This window comes from Crocuta crocuta, unplaced genomic scaffold (genome assembly GCF_008692635.1).
Source record: "Crocuta crocuta isolate KB4526 unplaced genomic scaffold, BGI_CrCroc_1.0 scaffold83, whole genome shotgun sequence".
NCBI classification, from domain to species: Eukaryota; Metazoa; Chordata; class Mammalia; order Carnivora; family Hyaenidae; genus Crocuta; species Crocuta crocuta.
In genome coordinates, this window is record NW_027529638.1 from 5,379,448 (window position 1) to 5,401,328 (window position 21,881).

Genomic DNA, 21,881 nt, shown 5'->3' on the forward strand with positions numbered 1-21,881 from the left:
GGTTCAATTGTTTAAAAATTCTCACAGAACCCAAAATGATGGTTCTTCCATATCTACTGTTATTTGAAAGAAAATAATACAATACAACAATGGCAGTAAAATAAGGATATGAAGCATAGCCATGTGGTCTTACAGTGAGGGGACCAGAGAGGTCAGAGGCAGGATTCTGTTCTCCTCAATCTGGAAGGGCTGTGGCAGAAAGCACTTTCTTCTATAAAGAACCACCAACCTGTGCATAGAACTTCAGAACCAGGGAGCCCAGCATGGAGGCTCAGCTGGGTTCCTTTATGTTTTGCTGTTTTACACATAAATCTGCTACAAAGCAGCTTCAAAGACAGAGTCTCTGGGGTAGGGGTGGAGGGCAGCTCAAGGAGACTACATGAAAATAAAGTATCACTGTTATTAATATAATGGTAAAAAATGATTGGGAACTATCCCTAAATGAATAACTCACCTATGTTGGCCCTTTCTTCGAAGTTTCAAGGTCCTTCCAGAATCTTCCTGCTTTTTCACTTTCCAGGGTTTCTGGGCAGTTGTATTTTGTGCAGAGTTTACAGTTGTTACCTGAGGAAAGGTCAGCTTGCTCAGATCTCAGTCAAATGCAAGCAGAACTCCTTATTCAAACTAACATATCCAGCGAGCAGTAATACATGGAATAGAGCATTGATTCTGATAACCCACAGCACTAATTTTTTCAGATGCTATTTTCTAACATTGTTTATTGATTACTATAGTGCATATTTTAGCTTTCTACATTGATAAGGAGAATGTTTTATTTTTTTCATTAAGAAGAACATTTTTAAAAATTAGTCTCCAACCATATCATATTTCAATCTAGTTAACTTTCCTACTTATTTAAGATATACTAAAAAACAAATTATATTGGCTGTATTACTAAGACATTAATTCTCACCATCAAATATCTTATGTACCACATCACTGTATTATATAATAATAGCCAGTGTCTGTTAATGAAGTTGTGATAGTTAGTGTCCTGAGCAATTCCTATGTAATGTCCCATTTAATCCTTAACTGTCTGATAAGTAGATTGTTTGTTATTACTACTTTATATGTGAGAAAACTGAAGCAATATGGTTAAGTGACTTTTCTGACATCTCGGATGTAGTAAGCATCAGGGTAACAATGGAATCCCAAAGATTGGGCATTGGCTACTTAAAAACAACAATAACTCCCAAACAAAAACAAAAGTATTAACTTCTGCAGTTAACATCTTTCTTTAGGAATGAATCATGATAGAAAGAAATGTGCATTTCTCACCAAGGACATGTATAAGCTCACAAGTTGTTATATATTTGCCATTCACAGAAAGTGTTCATGATACTAAATCATAATATCTGTAAACTATTACCATTATTGGATTTATGTTTTGGGTAAAACTGTTGACATGTTCAAAGGTTACAAACATCAATAATCATGTTACAAGAAGATAGCTAGTGGTTGGGTAGCAACACTTACACGTGGCCATGGATAATGGTAAAGGGTCACAGACACAATATAAAACCCTTGCAACATAGCATGAGTTGGCTGCTAGATAGTAAAGGGCAAAAATAAGATGAGATAATGAAAACAAAGAAGTTGAGTGTCCAACGTAACCCTTGCCATGTCAACACCTCATGAACAGATTGCCTTCCTTAGACTAGGTTCCAGGAATTGTCTGTCATTCCTGCTCATGTATTTGAACAATGGAAAGAAATTCAACCTATGCAATTTTCACAAAACTTTTGGTTTTTAGAAGTTGATGGCTACCAATATTTGAGAAAAGAGAAACAGCATGCCAGGTCTCATGGGCTACAAAGAAAATAGAAGTTGACTATAACAGGTAGATAAAATATAGAATCACACTTGGAAGTAAATATTATTCATTTAAATGTGATTTGTAAGTATAACGATGATGTAGGAAAAAGCTGAAGTTAAGCAACTACTGTTAAAATTCAGTCTCTTAACATATAGGATATCAGTACAATATATTGATTAGAATGGGAATAAGACATCATAATGTTTAAAATTGCTTAGAAGGACAAGAATGATATTCACTCGTACAGTGAGAGCACTTCCACATGCTGTTATTGAACAAAGGTTTATTATTTGGCCAAAGATATTAATGCATTTGCAAAGAGGGAAATACTCTGGACTGAGCTTTGTTATATTCGGTTGAGACCCATATTTGGACTGTTTTTTGTCCTATATAACTGTTTTATAAACCTTCAGTAATCATTTAAAGATGATATAAAGGAGAACTAAAAAGTTACAACTGGCAGATTTAAATAATTCTTCTGGGGGGCTCCATACATTGCTTTCCTAAATAATGATATATTTTCATTTCAGGCCCTCAGGAAAGTCCTAGAAAAGCAAGAATTTCTCTGTAAGGAATGAGAACTCATTTAATATTTTTTAAAGAGGCAAATGAGTCAAAAACTAAAAAATATCCATTTTCATCTTATATAATTCATATCATCATTTCAAATCTATCACTACAGAGAAATAAAGTAAAAAAATCTAATTTGGGATAAATTGATTTTTTAATTAAAGGTAGTAATTTCCTAATTTTTTTTTAAATTAAAGGTAGTGGTTTCCTAATTTCAGATCCTTAATGAGAGGAAAAGTGAACCAGAATATATCAGGCATAAAAATTAAAAGTAGGCAATAGGGCAATTGTGTGATGTACTGGGACAAGTTACACAAACAATACTGCCCATGTACATTACAAAGGTATAGCTGGTTATGATCATGTATCTTTAAAAGTGATGACTCATGGGACACCTAGGTGGCTCAGTTGGCTAAGCATCTGACTTTGGCTTAGGTCATGATCTCCCAGGTGGTGGGTTTCAAGCCCCACGTTGGGCTCTGTGCTGACAGTTCAGAGCCTGAAGCCTGATGCGGATTCTGTGTCTCCCTCTCTCTTTGCCCCTCCCTAGCTCTCTCTCTGTCTCTCCGTGTCTCTCAAAAGTGAATAAATGTTAAAAATTTTCTTAAGAAATGAAGTTAAACAAACTGAGAAAATATAAATTTGGCAATTATATGAACATTTATTAGAATGTTCTTTGAAGTTTATAAGAATGCACTTTGAAATTTATAAGAATACTTGTTTTATTTTCTGTAATGTTAAAAAATTAACATTGTGAATTAATGACATTTATTCACTATAACTCAAGTGGGGAAATGATTTCCTATCAGGGTAAATCTAAATACCCTGTACTGTGTTTTACCTTGTTTTGACTTTGCGGTAATAAAAAATGGCTGAAAATGATCTCTCTCCCCTTGGAGAATGCTGTGAAGTTGTTTCATATTCATCTAGGATATAGTCAATTCCTCTAATATGCAGGTTTATTTTCAAAATCATAACTATTTTTATTAAATATTTAGGCTAAGTATTTTCACATCTTTAAAAAATATATTAAAAATGAAATTAGTGCTCAAAAAGATGNTAGGTTTATTTTCAAAATCATAACTATTTTTATTAAATATTTATGCTTTCTAAGTATTTTCACATCTTTAAAAAATATATTAAAAATGAAATTAGTGCTCAAAAAGATGTTTCGCTTCAATATATTAATTTTACTCTGAGAATGAGTCAAGATAAATAAATGCTATGGAAGATGCTTTTGTTAGAAAACAATGCATCTTCGATGGTTTACTTTCCTTCAGAGTAGTTGACAGATATTGTTGGGAATAGACCTCTATGATCTATCTAGAGAAAAAACTGTGAAATTGATACATAGTTAAGAAAATTCTTCTATGATGACGAAATGTTGACAACTCTGCATGTAGAATAGGTTGGAAGCTGCTTGGTGAATTGTACTTTTGGTATAGCAACATTATATGAATCTAATTGAGAAGCATCTAAAATAAATAAATCTTCAGATCATGATTGTTTTCTTTAAGATCAAAACTTAGCTTGTTTGAATAATTCAGGCATTTATTTTCCATTTATTTTCCATGACTGAGTACATTTCATATTTAAATTCCTTGGTTCATCAGAGACCACCATTATAAGCACTAGTTTGCTTGTGGAATTAAGATCATTATCTCAAGGGATCTTAAGAGGCATTCCAGGCTCTACATGGCCCTCACTGGGGCTTTTAAAAAATTTATTCTACACTAGTATATGAAATAATATGTTTACTGATTATTCACATCCAAACACTGCAATGGGCTCAGAGAGGATTAGAAATGAAGACTACATATTTACCCATAATAAACTTGTATAGTGTTTTTAAAGAATGTACAATAAGGAGAAAACAATACCCTAAATATTATTTCATAAAATTACAAAAAAGCAACATCTATTGTTGAGACCATGAGGAAACTTGAGCTGAAGTTCAGAAAGGAAGGCAAAAACCAGAAATACAGGTATAGTGTTGGGCATCAAAACCATGTGAGAGTGTGGATTGCCATGGTAAAGAATGTGAAGAGAAAAACATATAAGAAAGAAAATAAAAACCCGTAGGGTCTGTTTAAATTAAGAAAGGAAGACCCAAGGAGTACATGTAAATGGAAGAAATTGTAAAGAACTGATAAACAGAAAGTCTTGAACAGTATAAAGTTCAATGGAAGCCAAAGAAGAATATTTGAAAGAGGAAATAAAAGCCACAAAGTTTTAATGCTACATAGACTTCTAGATGAATGGAATCTGGATATGGGCACTTTGGTAATTTGAAAGAATATAAGAAAATTCAACTTCTTTGAACATGATTGGAAAACATGCAAAACACCAAGTATTATTTAGGAATGAGGAAGTAGACACATAAGAGACATTGATGAATATTACTTCTGAATTAACTATTGCCTATCCCTTTGACAGGCTGTAATTTAAAAGGACAATAACACCAACATAGCAGATTTATTGGGAGACTTAAATGGGAGATTGAGAAAACAAGAGAAATATGTGAGATGCTTGATAAATCCCAATGCATCTCTTTGCTAGAGAGTGACACACCTGTCATTAACAGTGACATTTTAAAAAAGCCTTTGTAAAAAATAGTAGGTCTTTGTGTTCAAAACCTCAAGGGTATTTTCTGGTTCTCTGAGAATATTTTCATGTTATAAAATCTAGTAATCTGTGATTTCCCAAAGGTAATAATACTTTGTATGTTCTTATTGATGCTTATACATGTACTTATAGTTTTAAATTTTTTTGAAGCGGATACTTAAGTAAGCTTGTAATTATGAGAGGGACAATTTGAAGTTCAAGGAGAGGAAAGAAATAAAAAATAACACTATGTATCTCTAAAGGGCAAGAGAGCACTGGAATTAGTAAGAATTCATTTTGTGAACTGACCAGCAAGTAGTGACTCCATTCTATATGGGTAGAGACAGAAAAAATGGTTTTTCCAAAAATGCCTTAAATTTTTTTCCCATACGGCTTCTTATTTCTCTGCCATTTCTCAAGTCTTTGTCCTTATCACATCATTGTTTTCTACTACTCTCAGCAGATATTCTTGTCTCTTACATCTCTCAGAACAAAGTTTCCTGCTTGCGTTAGTTAGTTAATACTCTATAACAAAACAGCCACAAAATACAGTGGCAACAGCAATAAGTATTCCTTCTCATGCTCTTAGATCTACAAGTCATTGTCATGGCTCTTAGGATTAACTGAAATGGCTTTGCTTTACTATGTTTATGTACAATTCAGGAAGGACTACTCTGTTCCATATGTCTTATTTAGGAGTCTAGGCTGGAGGTTCAGGGAATACCTTTGTGCTATGGTTTTCCTGTCACAGAGATCAGAAGGTCCAAGATGAACCCACAGAAGCATATAATGTGTCTTAAAGTCTATACTTGGGTTTTGCAGTGTTATTTTCAGCCATTTCAATTGACCAAAGCAGGTCTCATGGCTAAATCTCAAATCAGTGAGCTTAGAAGTATACCACACCCACAGTGGAAAGTAGAGGGACATGAATATTTGCCAAACAATTATCTAACAAGCAAAGTCTACCTTCTTCTTCACAAACAACCCATATGTTCTCTTGCATGCAAAATACATGTACTCTTTTTCTTTGTTTTCTTGTTTTCCATGTAGTCCTTTTCTAAGACCACTGATAGACTTATCTGTTATAGTGGGATCAGCCTTTAAGACAAGAATCTTAACATCTGCATCCTGTCCAGGTGTAGATCTTCTTGATCTCAAGACTTAGGAACCAAAGAGACAGCATTTACTCTCCACAGCAATTTACAATGGTGAAACAAACAAGGATAGCCATAATAAATGTGTTCATTCCACAAGAAGGATAAAAGGCGGAGGTAGTTAATAGTCCACAGGAATTTTAAATTCCTCCTAGGCAAATCTTGGCAGGTGCCCTACCCTGAGGATAAAGGATATTCCTTGAGTCAACCCCAGATTTGCTCCCTGAAAGTGGCTACCTATCCTCCATTGGTTTCTTCCTCTCTTGGTACTACCCTCTGGGAGGTCTCCCTTTATCTACAATACTCGTTAGCTACTTTTGAAGCACTACTTCTTGGTGGCTGAGCACCTGTCTCAGGTTGCTTCTTGTGTATAGAAAGTTGGTGGCTCTGAGGTATTTTTTCCTTGGAGTATACTGTCCCATTTGTTCCAGACTGGTAGTGATTTTATTAATATAGTTTTCTGTGGATTTCTGATGTTTTTGACATCAGTGACCTCCCAACTGTCAAAAGGCAGAACCACAAGTTTTTGGATTGTTGGGTTGTTTTTTTGTTTTTTTGTTTTTTAATGTTTATTTATTTTAGAGAGAGAGAGAAAGGATGAGCAGGGGAGGGGCAGAGAGAGGAAGACTGAGGATCCAAAGCTCTGCTGATGGCAGAGAGCCTGAAGTGAGGCTCAAACTCAGGAACCATGAGATCATGACCTGAGCCAAAGTAGATGCTTAACCATTTGAGCCACCCAGGGCCCCTAGCATTGTTGGTTTTTACTTGTTTAGGCAAGCTACTCTTTCTTTAGACATAATTATAGTCATTATAATTCTTTTTTACTATCAGGGTCTATAGGACCACACTTTGTACATTCCAGTGGCACTTTGTCTGCTCAAAGAAAGAACTAGAAAGAAGCCACTTTAATTTACTGAGAGATATTAACAAAGAGTGTTACATTCTTATGTAGTGCTCAGGATTTTGTCTTTCCTGAAGCTTTGCTGTGACGGCTAGGACTTTCTGGTTTTCCTATATACCCTCCAGGTTCTGATTTCAAACTGCGCAGCTCTTTTCTGGACCCATTTCCCTTTCCCTGTCCCCCCATAGTATTTTATCAAATGCAACTAGTAGCACTTAGCTCACGCTACTCAAAACTTTCTTGCCAATACTACAATTACATTAGATATTTGTTCGATCTTCCAAGTTACCACAGACAAAAGTTTTATCAAAAATTTTTGCCATTACATATCATGGCTCATTATCCAGCCTTCAGTAGTAAGTGTTCCTCAGTCTCAAAGTCAATGTGGACCATGCTGAGTGTTTGATAATGCAACTTCCCTGTGCATTAATCAATTAGTTTATTACTCGGCTACTGTACATAACAAAACATCCCAAAATGTAGTGGCATGAAACAATAACTATTCTCAGTGAGAATTCTCACATATTCTAAAAACGATTCCCACAGCTATTCAGGTTGGTTGGAGGACTCTGCTGTATCTATTTTATTTAGCAGCTCAGTCTAGAGGAGCAGAAGCTAAAAAATCAATCCTCACATCAATAAGGTATATGTAAATAGGCTGTCTACAGTGAGGCAGGAAATGTATTTGCTGAACAATAATGCAAGCATTTCATGCCGCCTCACTTATTTTCCTGTTCTCAGATCCTTAGCCATTTCCTTCGTTCAGCTCTCAGAGTGGGATGGGTGCCTTTCATCTTTACTCTGATTATGTTCTCATTCTGCCATTTCAAGGATACCACTACCATCATGTCATCTTTGTAACAGTTTCATTACCTTTTCTGGCAGCAATTTGAGACTTGCCATTTATTTTAAGTATTTTTTTGTTTAGTTAAAAGTTCTCCTTTGACACCAGGTCTCCTCTGATTAATTCTGACTCTTGAAACCTAATCTGCCCATCCCCATCTCTCTGTCAAAGATACACACACAAAAACACAGACATACAGACATTATGTACAACACTATTAGTTTGCTTTAGTTAGGGGCCATATTTTATTTTTGTTTTGTAGAAATCCAAAGCCGTGTACGGTGAATGTCACATAATAGTCAATAAATGTTAAATGAATGAATGAGAATTGAATCAGAAAGTGGGCTGTCTTTGTGGTTGAAAACATGGGATATAAGTGGGGAAAACTTTTCTACCCACTTTCACAGCCAAAATGGTCTCATCTCTTTTTAATGTTTTTGCCATTTAGCAGGTTTACTCTGGTTTGATTTACTTATTTTAATCAGCTGTGAGCCAGCGTGCTTTATCGCCAAGCCTATTAAGCTCACTTGAGAGATCTGACTAAAGGGCTACGAGCTTTTATGAGTCAAGGTTGTATATGTGGCATGGGCAGAAATGCTTGAACTCTGTGTTACCTGATTGGCTGTAGTCTCTGTGAAGGTTGGGTGAAGTCTGTGTTTTTGATCCTTTTATCCAGCACTTAATAGTAAACCCTAAATGAGTGAGCAAATGAATGAATGCATATTCCTGGCTTATATCCTGCTTTCACACAATATGATTTTTAGATGAGTGACCTCTACATCTGGGTGGGATTATGGTGTGTACTTTTCACTTAGGCCTAAAATACAGACATAAAACATTAGGTTCTCTTTAAAATTATGCTCACCGTAAGATTACAAAACAGGAAGTAATTTATAAAGTTAACCAAAATTGAAAATAGGTTATAATTTTTCTTAAAAAATGCTTTTTAAACCAATATTTTTAACCCACTTTTACTGCACTGAAATACAGTTTCCTGCAGTATTGACAATACCAACTGTCGTTCTAATAATAAGCTAGGGCCAAAACTTTATTAGAATTTTGAAATAAAAATGAGAAACCAAAAGGAAAAGAAAAAACAACAGCCATATTTCTCTTTAATCTTGTGCAGATGAAGGTTGAAAGGAGAACCTTTAGTCTACTTACCGGACAAATTAATCACAGTCTCCTTTGCAATGAACATTTTTTTGCCCATTATTGGTTTACACTAAAATATAGAAAAGCAATAGAATATCAGGATACTCCCCACTGAAGTAAACATAATTTTTCTCTATTCAATTATTAGGTACAAAACTGCTGATGTTCTTCCATAGATGTTCGCTTATCAGAGGAAGTCAGAATCAGAAAACCGAAAGCTGATTGAAAATTCTCAAGTAAAATAACTGCAAGATATTTTCATAAATCACATTACCTGATCAAAATCATTGCATATAAAAAGCGTTAAGAAATCTCTATTGTAACTCAAGTCACATTCCTAAAAGACTTTCCCCAAATTTCTTTCAAAGATTTTTCTTAGGGACTCCTGGGTGGCTTAGTCAGTGAAGCAGCTGACTTTGACTCTTGATTTTGGCTAAGACCATGATTTCATGGTTCATGAGTTTGAGCCACACGTTGGGCTTTGTGCTGGCAGCATGAGCTTGCTTGGGATCCTCTGTCTCCCTCTCTCTCTCTCTTTTTTTTCTTTCTCTCTCTCAAAATAAATAAATAAACTTAAAAAAAGAAGTTTTTACCCCCCCACACACACACACAGTTTATGTAATGGAGAGACTATTTCAAGATTTGGACATAGATTAGTGGAAACTGGGGTTGAGAGTTTTCTCTCATATAGAGAATGGATAATTAATTTATGTCAGAAAATGCAATTCAGTTTTTACTTACAAAAGAGAATTTCATGAAGTAATATTTTGAGCTGCATTTTTAAAGGAGGTGAGAAATAAAAAATGCAGGTGACAATATTCATGATTGTCAATAAAAATTTTTCTGCAATATCAAAAGAACACTCAGGGAGCCTGGGTAGATCAGTTGTTTAAGCATCCAACTATTGATTTCAACTCAGGTGATAATCTCACAGTTCATGAGTTCAAGCCCTGTGTTGGGCTCCACACTGACAGCACAGAGCCTGCTTGGGACTCCCACCCGCCCCTCTCTCTCTGCACCTACCCCACTTTTGCTCTCTGTCTCTCTCTCTTTCTCAAAATAAATAAACTTTAAAAAGTACAGAGGCTAAAAATAAACATTAAATTACCACAAAATAACTTATTCATAATTCCATCCAATTAAGCGAATGTACACATACTACTATTGAGTTTAAAGTATTCATCTTAGTAAATATCCTAAATTGTCTTAAAATCTAAACTATGAAAAACTTGGAATCAAGTCTTCAAAGAGAATGAGTTCAAAGAAGATAGATCCACTTGGCTTCCTGGAAGTGAAAAATCTCACTGAAAACAGAAACTAGTGGGAAGAGAACTAATTTCTGTAGATAGCCTGCTATATACTAGGTATACAGGGATTTTCTGTGAATTACTTGATTTCATACAAACAACAGATGAAACGAGCTCAGTTATCCCCAATTTATAAATGAGAAAGCTGAGGCTCAGAATTTAAAGCTTAGAAGATCCAAGCCCTCATGTATAATAAGTAACAGAGGCATGATTGAACCAAAGAATTCTATGACTCCACAGCTTACCTTTAAGCAACATATTGTCTCCTTGATATTAACATATTTTACCCTACAGATATCTCACTGCAATAGGAACATTAAGAAATGTTACCCATAACATGGCTCAGTTGCTTATGTATCTGACTTTGACTCAGGTCATGATCTCATGGTTTGTGGGTTTGAGCCCTGCGTCGGGCTCTGCGCTGACAGCTTGGAGCCTGGAGTCTGCTTCAGATTCTGTGTCTCCCTCTCTGCCCCTCCCCAACTCATACTTTTTCTCTCTCTTTCTCTCTCTCAAAAAATGAATACACATTGGGGTGCCTAGGTGGTTCAGTTGGCTAAGCATCCAACTTCAGCTCAGGTCATGATGGCACGGTTTGTGGGTTTGAGCCCTACATTAGGATTTCTGCTTTCAGCACAGAGCCTGGTTGGGATCTTCTGTCCCCTTCTTTCTCTGCTCCTCCCCCACTCTCTCTATCCCTCTCAAAAATAAATAAACATTAAAAAGGTGAATAAATATTTTAAAAAGTTGTAAATGTTAACCATAAAAGGAACTTAAGTTTCTTTTGTAGATTTGTTGAACAACTAATTACATATGTGTTGTAGACATCAAGGCATGAGAACTTTTAGAAAGAACCAGAAACACACCTAGACATATAAATATAAAAAGGTATTTGGGAATATTTATATGTATATAGTAGTTAATATAAAACATTTCAAATATAAAGCCCTCAGAAGTCAGACAAATGGCTAGGCCTAAGAGATAATAATACATATGGCAGGAGAAAGATTGCTTAGATAAGCGGTATTCAAAGAGCTCAGCTTTCTGAAATGATAGAGCAAAAGTAGAGAAGGAAACGTTATCAGAGTTAGACAATGGCAAGAAGTTCTTCCACAAAAAGAAGCTTTATTTACTAAGCCACTTAATTTTTCATCATTTGCTTAAAATTTTAAGGTGACTGGTTGCAATTGCTGCTCCCAGGCCCTGGAGAGTGTAGATTTGTAGTGAGGAAGTAATCAGAGTATCTGTTTCCCTTTTCTTTCAGACTGAAGGCAAACGCAGATACTCTATCTCGCTGCCCTCATGGTGAAGAGCTCTGCAGACTGATGAAAGGCATTTCAAGTCCACCTCTGTGCAGTGACGTCCTGTTCTACCACCCAGGCTTTAGACATATGTGTGGGTGGCATGAAAAAACCACCAAGAACTAGAACCTTAAGGCATTCCCATCTTGATATTGCTGTGTTTCTGTGTGTTCTTATCACTTCAGTTCTCAAAAAAAGTCCCCTCATATTCTCACTACTTTGGTCTTCTCTTTGTGTTAATATGCTTCCAAATACATCCTTCTAGTCTTTGGATTCAGATATCAGCTCTATGTTAACGAATCACAAAATTAAATTGCTTAAGCATGAAAAATGTATTTCTATATACATACTGGATATTCTTATCTCAAACTCAGCATGTGTCAAATATGATCCAAAATTTCAAGCTCACAGCATACTAGCTATATGAAATCATATTACCTAACTTCCTTGTACCTCAATTTCCACATCTCTAACCTTAGAATGAAACAGACCTTCCTTATAGGAAGGGCTGTTTGAAAAGCAAGTAGGTTGTTACATATAATGAATATGCTTAAAACAGTGATTGGCATATGATAAATATTCAATAAATTTTATCATTATTAACCTCCATATGTGTTCTTTTTTGCCTCTATTTGCCCTGTTTTAAACATGGTAAACTGGCCAAGCTGTCATAAAAGCAATTTAGTCAATTTACACATGAAAACATTAATACCTCACTTAACTCAACATGTGATAAGAAGTGGATGCCATTCTAGAGTTGCTTCTGTCTATCAAGTGACTTTTCGATCTAGTCCCTAAGTGGTTCAGTCATCTCAAGATCTTCATTGTCATCAGGTGAAGGGAAGATCCAGACAGTTGCACACCACTTGAATTATTTTCCCCAGAAGGAGCACACATCATTTCTGTTCATAGCTCATACTGAGAAATTCTTCCACACAAATAAACATTATTTACTAAATCACTTTATGTATCATTATTTGCTTGAAAATTTGATCCTACTTTGTGGTAACAGGAGGCATGGGCAATATGGGAACACACATAGTTTTTGGTGAGCAAATACTAAATGTCTGTATTCCAACTAAGACATCACCATTCGCTCAGAGAGCCACGATGGAAATCTTCAACTTATTGCCGACTTCTCCCTTTTCCTCTTCATCTATACACTTGCTTCAAGTAACTCCTTTCATTTCTTTCCCTTTAATATCTCTTCGACGAGCTTCTTCATCTCCACTACTGCTTCTGCTCCAGTGAATATAGTATCTTACATCGTATTTTATCTGATCTGTCTGACTCCGGCTGTCTGCAGTAAAATCTATCCTCCTCAGTACTTCCATCCAGGGTTACCATTATAAAGCTATGACTACAGATTTCTTTGTATAAAAGAGCTCTGTTTTCTTACATTTCCTGTGATTGGAACAGACTACTTCTGGACTTTGGTAATTTCATAAGGGAGAAAACACTGCGTGATTTTGTACCAGCAATCAAATGCCCTGGCCTGAAAGTGATACCTCTTGATTTCCACTCAAAACTCATTGGTCAAGACAGCCTTTAAAAGCCCTTAACAATCTAAAAATCCTTACTGTTCTGGCCTATTTTCTGTTCACTTTTATTATGACCTCTGCATCTTAGGTTTTTTTCTCGTTTATTTCAACAAATATTTATTGTACACATATATCAGGGATCATATACTTCCATATAGAGGCTCATATTTTCATGCTTTTCTCATGTTCTTGTCTCCTCACATAACATATTTCCTTTCTTCTCTAAGACCAGAAAAAAACCTTTAAGGTATGATCTAAATTTACCCAGACAGGAGTACCCAAATAATCCATTCTATACCCACCTGAAGCTACATTAATCCCATAGCCTATTGTTCACCTCTTGGTACACTGTTAATACCTGAATTACTACAGCTCTTGATTAGTCTATCCTACATTATAGACTATTAGTCCCTTAAGGATAAGATACTGGTGTAACTATTCTTTGTATCTCCATAACTTGGATACCACAAAATTTGGTATCCGCACAACGGAATATTGCTCAGCCATAAAATGGAATGAAGCTCTGATATATGAGACAACATGGCTGAATCTTAAAACATGTTATATAAATATTTTACTATAATAAAATTAAATTGATAAAAGAAAAGCAGCACCTTTGAAGCCCAGTTATTGCTAGCTTGGAAGTTATATTTGGGGTTTCAACCTACAATCCATTCCTATTGCTTCCCAATAATTCAGTAAGAAATTACATTCATTATAATGCATTATTTTCTGCATACATTAACTTGATTGTGTTTCATCTTTGCTACTAGACCCTAACTGATGTAACAATTTGTGCCTGGTAATAAGTCTCAAGGAAATGGGTTCCTGATATTGAGTATATGACCTGGTTGTGTTTGAAGACAATGAGAATCCTCCTTAACGTGAGAGTTACAGAACACTGTCATTCCATCATATGCTATATCGAAGCAATAAATTAAATGATTATCTTCTGTCTCCTGGGAGAAAGTGTTTATTGAAGGAAAGTATTTGGTGATATTATTAGCTGCTACGATATACCCTTACAACAAAAATGAAGACTTCATGAATTTGGGGGTGAGTGAACTACTTTACCTGTGCTAAGGAATATAGAATAGGAAAAAGACAAGCCTGGGTTCCAAAGTCCTACTCAAGACACTGTCCCAGCTTCAGGAAATTTTTATAAGTGCCTTAGAGAATTATAATCTCTTAGGCAGTGAAGGCATAGCCTAATACCCTTAATAACCAGTGTATTAATCAGAATGAGCTAAGCTGTTGCTGTGTTAACAAACGCTGCCCCCAAAATCTAGGTAACTCAAAGCAAAGATAGTTTAAATGCCATACCCGTTGCTGGAGCGTGGAAAGTTCTCTTCATAATCTCTAAGGGACTCAGATTCTTGATGTAACTACTTCTTTTTCTTTAATTTTTATTTTAACATTTATTTATTTTTGAGAGACAGAGGATGAATGGGGAAGGGGCAGAGAGAATGGGGCACACAGAATCCTAAGCAGGCTCCAGGCTCTGAACTGTCAGCACAGAGCCTGATGCAGAGCTCAAACTCATGAACTGTGAGATTGTGACCTGAGCTAAAGTCAGACACTTAACCAACTGAGCCATCTAGGGCCCCTTGATGAAATACCTTCTTGAACATAATGGCTATGTTGGTTGTAAATGAAAAGTGTGGAATGTCTCATACCAGAAATTAAATGCTCTGTCCTGGAAGTTATACACATAAGTCAACTCACAACTGATTGGGTATAAATAATAATATAGTTCTACCCAATCCCAAGGGGATCAAGAAGTGCAATCTTAAGGCATGCCTAGAGAAGCAAAAACTATATTTGGTGAGTAGTGGTAATAATTACAACAACTGTGCAGAAACTCTGATGCTTTTGATTGCTACATTAAGGTACTGAAAAGGGTATTTACAGTCTTGACATATGTCTGGTAAGAAAACTAATATATTTGTTGGAAAATAACTCCTCAAAGATTAGAATGGAAGCATATGTGTGGATTTAGTTGACTCTGAAATCCTAGAATGCCCAGAGAACATCCCTTTCCCACAGAGTAACTTTTTCTCCCCTAATGAGGCTAATTTTGAGTTGCCTAAGACCTTGGGGGAATGTTGTTTGCAGTGGTTACCTCAAGGAGACTCCTATTCTCTAGCCTTACCATTACCTCCAACAATATGTACATCTGTAGAGAGAGATCTTAGGATGATGTGGGGATAAAGTTAACTCATGATAGTCCATTAAAGATTTTGCTAATGCATATTAACACGGAAATGAGGAATGTGTGTGAGAATCAATCACAAATATACTATATTGAGTGTGATAAGAATACAATTTTAGTCATGGATAAATATATTTATAAGGCTGCACTTAAAAGAGAATCTAAGTATTATTTCTGAGGCATTTGAGAATCTGTTTTGTTGGTTGGTTTCTTAAATATGGACCTAAATATGGTTTTTGCCAAATTGTCAAAAGTCCAAAATTCCCATGTATAGCATAGAAGGAATCCTAACACCTCAAGGAGTTAGCAATGTTGGAGTGCCGTAATCATGAATGATTCATTTATATAGCCACTATGACTCCTAAGAAAGCCCAAAGGAGAGGTTTTTCACCAAGTCATTGAAAAATACATTGGTAAGGAAAGACATAGCATATTGTTTGCTGTTCTTTGTAGTATGATAATGAAGGTTGTGGTTGTATTCATATGGGTTATGATTTTAATGAGTATCATGGGATCTCAGAATTCATGGGATTCTGAGGGGCCAAGTGGAAACATTTAATATAGAGAAGCAAGGGCATCATGATTTTCATAATAGGTAACAGCAACAGTAATCAGAATTGCTGACTAATCGTTTATGGAATACCAAAGATTAATGGGGCAGTCCACTAAGTTCTTACTTTAATTTTTATACACTTGTAACTATAATCTATATAATTACAAGTTTTATACTACATTTAATATGAAGAATATATTATTTATAACTGGACACACTTTAGAATATTAAGGAAAAGTAAAATTAACATTCTAGAAGTCTCTGAACCCATTGCATCTACCTCTATGCCACTGGTAACCCTCCTTAGTCCACATTTGTGCATGCCCCACACACGGAGTTCCCAATGAGCAGTTGACAGAGAAACAGAGGGGAAAAAAGAAACTTGTTTACACATGGTTATTTTATTATATGCTAGAAAGTGGTTAAAAATGTGCCTGAAATACTGTTATAGTCTACTGGCTGGAAAGGAGAGTGAGAAAGATTCTGCATTTGGTGAAAATTCAAATTATACACATGTCACACTGCATGAAAAAAGAACTGGCTGCAAGTATGGCTTAACAGTTATTCAAAAATAATGGGCAATAGTTTGGCCAGGTGGTCAGGGAACTGGAAAAAGAAAATTATAAAGTAGTAAGGTTACAAAGAGGTTTGGGGAAAAGATATGTTCATGAGCTTCTCAAAATAGACCCAGAACAAGAGGATGTTTGTGTGTTATGTGCTTCTCTTAGTAGGAGAAACGCTCAGGGATCTGAGGCAAAAAAATGGTCATGCTGATAAGGATAAAGATCATGAAGGAGTGCGTGTGGACAGTTTTCTTCTTACTAGGGCTTAGCAGGATATGCCACTTGCAGGGTCAAAGGCCAGCAGCAGAGAATAATACCGAGACATCCACATGGCAATATATCCTAGGGCAGCAGTTAGTTAAATTGGGACAAGTCAAATATGAAAGGTTTTCTTATTTGAAGAAACAGCTCTTCTGGTCTATTCTTCTCTGCCTGCCATGCTTCTTCCAACAATGTGGTTATAAGCTTACAGAATGCCTTATTCAACATCAGACTATTCTACTTCTTAATGAATGTGCTTATTTTCCAGCCAAAGTAGTGAGGCAACTGGTTTATACTCATAGAAATCATCAATCTTACTCTATCTCCTAGAAGTATCGGGTTAATTGGCTCTTAAAGATTGCTATTGTGCTAGTTTGAAGGAGCCCTTTAGAAGTATGGCATCCATCTGCTTCAGATTCAATGCATCCCTCTCTCTCTGCCCCTCCCTGTCTCTCTCTTGCTCAAAAATAAACATTAAAAATTAAAAAAAAAAATAGAAGTATAGCATCCAAGAGGAGATAGATGTTTATAGATATCAGTGACCAATATATATGAGGCTGGGCTAGTCTCACACGGTCAAAACACATGGAACTGGAATCACTAGGTAAATTAGAAGTAGCATTTCTTATATTATAACCTAATGACTAACTCACAATGTATGATCTACTTTTCCTTGCATCACAGAGTTCTATTGGTTTAGAATTTTTAGGTAAATGCTTTCACCAAATAAAACAATAGTCCTTGAACTTGTCATTGAGATTGCCACCTGGTCATTTTGGGGTTTTATGCTCTTTGATCAATACCCCAAAAAGGAGAATAATATTATGTTATATGAAATGTCTGATTGTCAAGGGCAAATTGGTTACTTTTAACACAGTAGGGGGCAGGAGGAGTATTTGATGTACTGCCATATCTGGTAGTGTTAGTTAATAAAAGACTGGAGTGACCACACCTATGTAGGAACGTCAAGACTTAGATCCTTTAGGAGTAATGATTTGGGCCTTCCCAACAGGTAAAGGATCCCAAAGAGTAGAAGCAGTGACTGTGAAGAAAGGAAATACAGAACGAGTAGGAGAAAACAACAACTTGAAAACCTTATCATTACCTTGTGTGAATGTAGAGACTAAAGTAGCTACCAGTATACCCTTCCTTTATGCCTTTTTATGGATCAAATTTCTTGTTTCTCTCTCCCTTTGTCCAAATATCTTAAATAGGATATATTAGTTCTACTTTTATCCCCTAGTTAAATGTAATAGCGATTATGTTGGGTTTTAACTGAATTAGAGGAGAAGCAAATATGCAGAATATGTCTTTTAAACAAAATCTGGATACTTCTTTATTTGCACAAAGGATGTTTACATTTATTAGGAAGGTGCCTTTTGTTACCAACTATTGTCATTTAAAAATTTAAGGATGGAAGCAGGTTACTGACTAGCAATTTTTGGATTGTAGTAGATACTCGATATTAATTTGATAATGATCCATTCTAACTGTCTTCTAGAAAAATTCCTATATAGAAGGAGCTCAAATGCTTAGAAATTACTCTTCTAATCTTCCTTGAACCTAGAATATTAAAAATGATTTAGGTACCACAAATCACATAGACTTGGAGCAAAACTTGCATTTGGATTAAACTCTGAGGGAGAAAGGACAAAGGCCTGTCTGAGGTGTCCATTTGCACACAAGGATGACAGCGGAGCTAGTGTGGAGCAGTAGCAGTGACTCCCTGATGCTAAATGTAGCTTTCTTACCAATTATAGAAACAACAGTGGCTTTCTTAACAGCCCAGTTCTAGAGCATATTTTTGGTAAAAGTTGCTGAGAGATCAAGCTACATAGTGTTTTCAGCCCCTCCCAAAATTCTGTAAGCATTTAATCTTCAATAACTCTTTTTGCTAATATAAAATCGTAGTGATTCTTTTTTTTTTTAACTTTGAATCATATCATAAACTGATGTTTAACATTGCAGTAATTATAACCCAGCAGAAAGATGTATAGAATTAATTATGTTGTAAATTAAAAAAAAAAGTTTTCTTTATATATAACCTTATAATGAAATTTAAAAATTGCTGACATTGTCAGGGTACCTGGGTGGCTCAGTTGGTAAAATGTCTGACTTCAGCTCCAGTCATGATCTCAAGGTTCATGGGTTCGAGCTCTGTGTTGGGCTCTGCTGACAGCTCCAAGCCTGGAGCCTGCTTCAGATTCTGTGTGTGTGTGTGTCTCTCTCTGCTCTTCCCCTGCTTGCATTCTCTCTCTCTCTCCCTCTCTCTCTCTCAAAAATAAACAGTAAAAAAAAATTTTTAAGTTGCTGACATAGTTTATTTTTTATGTCTAACAGAAAATTCACAGAAAAATGAATAAAATAATGATTCACGGGGTGAGAGCTAACATTTTTTGAGTGCTGCCTCTATGCCAAGCATGAAACTAGACATATCAATACTATGAGATAGAAATAATTGTCCCTGTTATATAGATAAGAAATCTCAAAGTCAAAGAACTTAAACAGAGTTTAAAAGTCACATAGCAAGAGAGTTAGACTTATTACAACTTAGGTCTATTGATCTTTCAAGTCTCTGTTTTTCCCTGGCAACACTTTTTTTTTCCCTTTCTTCCACTCCCACTATCTGCCATTACTATGTTTAAACCTACAGAATAGAAATTGTGAACCCATAAAACAGATCTGGCAGAGTCAGGCTTTTTACTTTTAGTTTCTACCATCCAATGATCTCGTTATATCCACCTGCATTTTAAGATACCTCAATAAAACCAGACAGAAAATATATGCATAGTAAAAACAAAATGACTTTTCTACCTGACAATGTTTACAAAGCTTATGGGGATGTACAGTACTTCAGAAAGTTTGTATAAATTTATCCTTATAATATGGAGTAGAATTTCAATGCCTTGCATGACAGATTATGGACATAATTTATTTCTATGAACACCTAGAGATATATTTTCTGTCCTTTTTTTCCTAGTTTGGGAGAAATTGAGTGAAGTGATTCTGTCTCAGAGGGTTTTGACAAGCAAGAAATACCTTTATTCAGCCTCTGGCTGGTTAGAGTCCACTTTCCATTGCTCTCTGAGTCAGACCCTTTTCATCCATTGACATCCTGATCTTCCCTATTCACACCTTGGTGTCAGACTAAGCGACATTATCACTTTTACTGAATCCAGCTTTTGTTTGTCTGCTTCTGAGATTTTACTAGGACTTTTTATCCTTCCTGTATGTCTCATCCACTTTTTTTCCTGCCCATCCAAACAATATCCATACTATAGAAAAGCTAACATGATTCCTCGATCTAAAAATCTGAAGAGTTCCTATTGGTCATTTATTTGACAATGACTTATACACACTGTCTTTAAAGTGTTCACTTCTAAAGGAATATAGGTCTTCCATGGTAAAGCAAAACAAACAAACAACTTTCAAACTGGTTAAGATTGGACGTTTTATTCTCTCTCCACCATTTTAGGAATTAAATGATCAAATAAAGTTTAGAAAAATCTAATATATAATGAAAAGCATTCCAAGACATTTTTTCTGGACATCCCTGTCATCACCACTATGCAACATTAAGCAACCCTAGAGAGCTCAGATTTAATAAATCAGTATTCATGATAAATTTGAAGTTTTTCAACTCTGGCATTTCCAACCCCAATCATTAAGAGACATGTAACATGTGTCCTAGTAAGAAAAACAAAAGGAATTAAGAGGAATAATGCCAACAAAACAATATCACTTGTCTTAGTTCAAGTACAATTATTATTTTAAAAATAAAACAGAACAGACTTTCTCAGCCCATTCTCTGTTAACCTGATAATAATCCTTTCTAATGAGAACATTATCTGAGTTTTTTTGCTTTTAACACTAGCATGAGTAATGTGTAAGTTGCATCACTCAGTTACTCAACAGATCATTCTTACCTAGGAAGCATTATGTATTTTATATTTTTCCATGGAGGAAAGTTAATATTTAGTTATATTATGGAATAAGATAATTTCAGAGAAGCAAAGGACATTAGAGGATATCGACTTCAGAAGCTCATCAAAACTAACTTTGAAGTAAAACCATCATCAATATTTGGTGAGCACCTACCGTTCTTGACTAGACCCTATGGGAAATTGCAAAGGAAATAGGAGAGTTTTTGTCCTCCAGGTGATACTTCTTGAAAAATATTTAATTCATAATCAGATCTTTCAGGTTCTTATCTTGCTACACTTCTTAGGTTGTAATAAAAATGATTTGAAAGCCATTTTAATGTGGTTGTTATATTATTTATCATTTATCAGGATTCAAAGGCTGTAATGTATGAAAAGTCTTAAATATAAGGTTATATTTTAAAGTATGCTTCATTCAAATGAACATGGATTTTACATCCTTTCTAATAACATTAATAATATATATTTTCAAATAGAACAACCACTTTAAAAGAGGTCTTTCTACCTTACTTGTCAATCATAAAAGCACAGCCTAAAAAATAAAAATAAATAAATAAAGCATAGCCTTTTCTTATGTGTTATGAATGTGTAATACTATTGAATTAAAAACAAATACTTAAAATCAGTTCAGGAATTTATAAAAAATAGAGTGTATGGGATGCCTTGGTGGCTCAGTCGGTTAAGAGTCTGACTTCAGCTCAGGTGATGATCTCATAATTCATGAGTCTGAGACCTGCATTAGGCTCTCTGCTGTCAGTGCAGAGCTCACTTTGGATCTTCTCTCTCTTTCTCTCTCTGACCCTACTCCATGCTCTCTTTCTCTCAAAATTAAATGAATATTTTTAAAAAATACAGTGCTAATTCTAAAAATCATCTATCATCAATGCAGTGGCTATCTGTATTTTAGAAACATGTACGTCATTATATTGAAGTCAACCTCATACTCAGACAACAATAAACTGATGAAGCGAAAATTATTTTATTTATTCAAATATATATGCATATTATGCATACATGTGTGTATGTGCATGTGTGCATATGTGTGTGTATTTATATTTCAGTTTTCTGACTCTTTGCTATCACAATGCTGATTATATAACACTCTAATATTATATTTATTTGTCTGTGTTTTTCTCTAATCTATATGTATTTTCAGAA

General features: G+C 35.3%; 1 long non-coding RNA gene across 1 annotated transcript in view; it reads right to left on the minus strand.

The window, feature by feature from the left end:
• Positions 1-460: 460 nt before the first annotated feature.
• The window catches only part of LOC144230109 (uncharacterized), a 334,534-nt gene continuing 313,113 nt past the window's right edge, over positions 461-21,881 (minus strand). Inside the window, exon 3 of the long non-coding RNA XR_013334695.1 lies at positions 461-564. This is a non-coding gene — a long non-coding RNA (uncharacterized LOC144230109). The remainder of the gene's footprint in view (positions 565-21,881) is intronic.